The sequence below is a fragment of the Gorilla gorilla genome, chromosome 4 (genome assembly GCF_029281585.2).
Source record: "Gorilla gorilla gorilla isolate KB3781 chromosome 4, NHGRI_mGorGor1-v2.1_pri, whole genome shotgun sequence".
In the NCBI taxonomy this organism is placed as follows: Eukaryota; Metazoa; Chordata; class Mammalia; order Primates; family Hominidae; genus Gorilla; species Gorilla gorilla.
This window is the reverse complement of record NC_073228.2, coordinates 90871695-90877239: the sequence shown is the minus strand read 5'-3', so window position 1 is coordinate 90877239 and position 5545 is coordinate 90871695. Positions and strand designations below refer to the sequence as shown.

Genomic DNA, 5545 nt, shown 5'->3' with positions numbered 1-5545 from the left:
TGCCCTAGTCTTCTAGCAGTATCTTGGTATTATGGAGGCAAACTACAAAATAGTTTTTCAGGATAGTGTCATGATTTCTCTGTTGTGATTCTGGTGCTGATTTCAATATTGCTCTCTATTCTTTCTCATAACTATATACTAGAGGAAAGAGTGGGGATAGAGTCTCTATTCTTTCTGATAACTATATAGTAGAGGAAAGAGTGGGGATAGAGTCAACCTGGTGCTTAGTAATTACACAGTGATACACAATTTACCTGGTATTGATAGCATGCCAAGATTGCTTCCAATCTGTTCTTAATATTAACATCATCAACAATAACAGAGTTTTTGTTTCAAAGAATGATAGAAACTAGCAGTGATACACCTGGGATTTGTTCCCTCTTCAGAGCTTAAATATTGGAAAACACAAGTGACTGAGCAGTATGGTCACTTTACAGCTTTTCGTAATTGTGTTATATAATTTTGAACCCTACATGTCCTCTTTCTAAAGTGCTTCATTCCCCGAACCGGTGATTTCTTAACAATGTGGTCTTGATTACATTTTCCCTCTTTACAATAGTAACACTGAACTATCTGTCTCTTTACTGTGTCATGCCCTCTCATTTATATGCCGGTTTTGGTGCTTGGCAGGTGTCTGCAACCTTACTGAGACAAGGCTATTTGAAACACCGCAAGGGCAGGACTTGTGCTGTTCAGAAGTCTACATCAGGTGAAAGGTCAAGCAGACTTCATCAGAGTTGCAGAAGTTTCTTGCAAGTAATTCTAAAACACTTGGAATGTACAATAAGGTGAACTTTTGCTGGTTTCTGGTATCAGAAAAGTACCTTTTTATCATAAGAAAAAGGCAAAGAAAAAAGGAATAAAGAAACCAGAAAAGCGTTTCCTTACTATTGGAAAAAAATAAGAAACTAACACGAAACTGCTTTATGTCATTCATATTAAAATAAAATATAATAATTCATATCCTGCTCTAACTTTTGGCTGTTGACTTTTTGCTGTTAATCTTAACTCATAGGTCCCAACTGTCAAATTCATTCCAGGATTTTTTGACTAGCTTGCTATTTTTGCATTGACTTGATACAGGTATTCATAAAACTAAACTATTTTCCCACAGCTGGAATATTAAAGGAAGGCTGTGGACTATAAATATAAACCCACATACTTCTAGGTGACAAACCCTTTTCTAGACTAAAATGTTAAAAACATGTTTTTCTTTTTAATAAAATTATTGAACCTGAAACACAAATTATATCTGTTGGCACTGTTAGTGCTATATTGTTTATATTTGCTAAGGTTTTTTAACTCATAAAACATTTATTTTCAGGCCAGGCATGGTGGCTCACGCCTGTAATCCCAGCACTTTGGGAGGCCAAGGCGGGCGGATCATGAGGTCAGGAGATGGAGACCATCCTGGCTAACACGGTGAAATCCTGTCTCTACTAAAAATACAAAAAAAAAAAAAAAAACAAAAAAAAAACAAAGAAAAAAATTAGCCTGGCGTGGTGGCGGGCACCTGTAGTCCCAGCTACTCGGGAGGCTGAGGCAGAATGGTGAGTACCCAGGAGGTGGAGCTTGCAGTGAGCCAAGATAGGCCCACTGCATTCTAGCCTGGGCAACAGAGCGAGACTGTCTCAAAAAAAAAAAAAAAAAATTATTTTCAGAGGACAGGAAAAGAAATGATATAGAAAATTTATAAACTTAAGACAGTAATTCTTTTGAATTCATAAACTGCATTAATCAATTTACAAATTACTGACCCAATATTTAATTCCATTGTCACCATGATTGACAATTCCCATCAGATGTGGAAAAGTATTGTGCTGTTCTCTAAAGGGGAATGTGAAAACATGAGGGGGCAGAAATGCTATAGCTTCCACAGTCTACCATATAATACCATGAAACTTGGTTCTGTTCCTCTTTGCATTAGCTGCCAGAAACCCTGGAGCCAAACACTTGGTAAGTGTGCAAATATTCAAGATGAATAGATTGTATACTAACCTTCATGAGTCATTCCTTTTTTCCTTATCTTTCTCTTAAATGTATTTTAAATGTATTTTTACTTATATTGATCATAGTTGTTTTTAAACCTTTATTTGGAGTTAGATGTAGGATACAATTTTAAAAGTTATATATTTACTTAAAAAATCAATTTTCCATATATGCTTTTCAACAATTTTTAAACAATGCCCCACAAAAAAAATTAGAATCAAATCAGTATGATACAAGTTTATTAATATGTTTCAATAGCTCTGTAAAGTGACAATAGAAGATTTTAGACTTTGAGGTTCTAAGATAGCATCAGGATTTAATTCCAGGTTGGGCCAAAGACCCAGTAGAATTTTCCAACCTTTTAAACACTGAGGATAATGTTTTCACAGCCAAAGTCCAAATCAGCTAAGCTGAAGGAACTACAGTAAGAATACTTTATTGAATATTTCATAACCTGAGGCAATTTATATTTGGTATTGTTGGGTTTCTCATAACATCTTTTATTCTTCAGCTCTTTAGGGACTACCCAGTCAATTCAGTAACATTTGCTGAGCATCCTTAAATTGTATAGCTTTATACTTGAGTCTTGATGTGTGTCTGGTAATTTCTGTCACCACTTGTTTAAAATTGCTTGGAGTGTTGGCCTCAGATATTTCAACTCAAAGTCATAGATATCTCTAGAAATATTAGACAGTCTATATTACTAAATATTACAAAAGCTGTATTTTTCCCTGAGAAGTTGGTGGAGGGCACATCTTCCCATATTATTCCCCTTGAACATACTATTTGTCATAGATTGTCACAGTTCTTTGCAGCTTCTCCTACCTGGAGATGGAGTGTATTTCTTGACCTTCTTGAATTTGGACTTGTCTTGCAAGTTGCTTTGGCCAAGAGAATGCAATGGAAACCAGATTACATAGGACTGAATCTGATATTTTGGAAACTTTTCACATTTATGCTGACTCTCTTGGATGCCTGTAACCACCCTGTGAGCAAGCCTCCTCCTGCTAAAGGATAAAAGACACAGAGAGCATATCTCAGCTGGAATGCCTACAGTCAGCCCCTAGGTGATTGTCAGCTATCTGCAGACCAAGAATGAACACAGCTAAAATAAGCCTAACCAAGCCCAGATCAGCAGGAATGTTCAGCTGACTCAGAGACTCATAAGCAATAATAGATGATTGCTGTTTTAAGTCATTACGTTTGGGGGTGGCTTGTATATGGCAATAGGTGACTGATTATGTTGCTTTCAGGCCCTCTGAAAGTGGTCTGTTTTTAGCTTAACTCTTCTCTCTTCTCCATAATGATAATTGTGAGTTTGAGCTGTCATAAACTTGAAGGTAGTTATGTGAAAGGGAGGCCTGTAGGCCTAATTAAGATGCTATCAAGTATAAACACTGAATCTTGCTATTCTCACGTGGCTGAAAACTCAAGTAGTAGACTTTCTGGTTTTTCAAAACACGTTGCCTAAAAACAGTCTTATGACCAGCCAGCAATCAATATATAAATATCAGGAAGAAGTCATTTTATCTTGTTGTTGTCCTATTATTTAATAAAACTTACCTTCAAGAAGTTTGTTCTTATGTTATTACTATAAAGGTACTGTCTATTTCCCTGACACCTGTTTGTGAACCAGGCTTTCCTATTTGTTCGTTTTTTTTTTTCAGCATACACATTTTTCTCAACAGGCTATTTTGCTGAAATGTTTTCAGAAAGTTCTATTAAAAATAACTGATGTTTTATACTTAATAGATTTTCAGTAACTTCGTTAAATGAATGTCAAGCACAATGCTAACGCTGATATTTGGAAATGATGTTAAAGTTTCAATAAGGACATCTAACATTATGGATGGTAATTCAGTCTTACTGTAAATTACTACCTGACTCTGAAACTTAGTAAGAGTAAATGTAGCTCTGTAAGAGGAATAATAAAGATATAATTGCCAAAAAAATGTTTGTTCTTGTGTCTTGGCTCAAATTCCCTTTTTATATTTTAAACTCATATTCTGAAGTCTTTTTCCAGAAGTGAAACTTGTTGGTTTCAAGTACCCTCAGGGTCCATCTCTTGCTCTGCAATACAATCAGCAGTACCAAGGGCATGGTCAGTGACTTTCCCTGCATATTAGGCTTCTATTTTGTGCTTGCTTTTTATAATGCTCTGAGGAGTCTAAAATTTTTAATACTTGTGGCACCTATTCTATCTTTTTGGTAAAATATACCAAAGAATATCAGAGACAACATAGCTCATGAGTATAGGAAAATATCTTTAAGTCCATCATTAAAATAAACCTAAGGAGAACACTCTGGTATCAAACCATTTCCTTAGATTTCCCATTTCCTTTGGAAAGCCACTAGAAATTTGCCTTCCTGCTTCACAGGAGAGAGAAAAACAGCTTGTTCCCAGCAAACTAATAAATACAACCTACCTGGAGGTTCATTTCAATATTCGTTAAACCTCTCTTTAGTCTCCTTCATCCACAATTGGTCTATCCATGTGCTATTCTCAGTTCAGTACCTAAACTTGTTTACTCCATCTACAACTACTCTCCAGAAGAAGAGCTCCTTTTGCCTATGTTATTACCTCTTTTATTGCCTCAAGACTTTTATTTCTAATTTCTAACCAGGTTGTCAATTTATTCATACACATTATATTAATATGTGATAACTTTTACGTTATCTCCTTTTCAGAGAGATACCATGTTTGTAGTTGTTTCAGATTTTCAACCCCTAAACTTGAAAAGGTGGCTAATCGATGAGAAGTTTTGGCTCTATGTATTTGTCCAGGGAGCCCGCTAATATGATATCCATTACGTGCCATCTCTATTTTTACACAAAACCGTTTTTTAAGAAAGACCTCCCTTTTTCTCTTACTATATTCCAACCATATCAGTGTCTCATTCCTAACTGAAAGCAGCCAAGTCCCCTACATACTCATTATGTACTCCTTCTATAGATCCTGTTAGTAGGCAAGAAAAAGGGGGCATGTGTGTGCATGCACTCCCAGCCGCCAGGATGAGCTGTCCTTTCCATTCCACTTGGCTCCTCACCATAACAAGTCTTGGATATTTTGTGGCATAGTACTTTGAAATGTCCAAGAGAGAAATAATCCTTTTTTGCTATTGCTTGAACCATTCAGACTCAACAAAGACATTTTGTAAATGATGACATCCCTTTAGAACATGATTCTAGAATGTAGGCATCTGCAATTTTTTGGTTGCTATGGTAATTTGGGTAGGGGTACTAGTTGAAAAGTGGGCATAGCTTTTGTCCAAATATGAGTCTTGGGTTTCCTGGGCACATGGTCCTGCCAGTGGCACTACAGTCAACTAAACAGACATATTCAAAAAGTGAAGAACAAATGGAATTCCAGATTAATAATGATGAGCCCAAGGCAAGAGTAGGAAACGCAGAATGGCCTTGTATGCACATGATGAATTGTTATTCTTGGTCCTAGTGACTTTGAAAAATTAATAAAGAATGCTAAAATGCTTAATTCCTAGTAACCCATCAAAAGAAAGGCTACATTCCAAGAAAATTACTCTCTGCATGATATTAT

The 5545-nt window shown here is 36.1% G+C and overlaps 1 long non-coding RNA gene across 2 annotated transcripts; it reads right to left on the bottom strand.

The window, feature by feature from the left end:
• Positions 1–2409: 2409 nt before the first annotated feature.
• Positions 2410–5131, bottom strand: LOC134758457 (uncharacterized). 2 transcript variants are annotated; one of them, XR_010133663.1, is made up of 3 exons: positions 5037–5131; positions 2815–2996; positions 2410–2666 (listed from the first exon to the last, which is right to left on the bottom strand). It is a non-coding gene; the product is annotated as an uncharacterized lncRNA (long non-coding RNA). The 2 variants fall into 2 exon arrangements; XR_010133664.1 differs by having other exon boundaries at positions 2410–2996.
• Between the last annotated feature and the right edge of the window lie 414 nt (positions 5132–5545).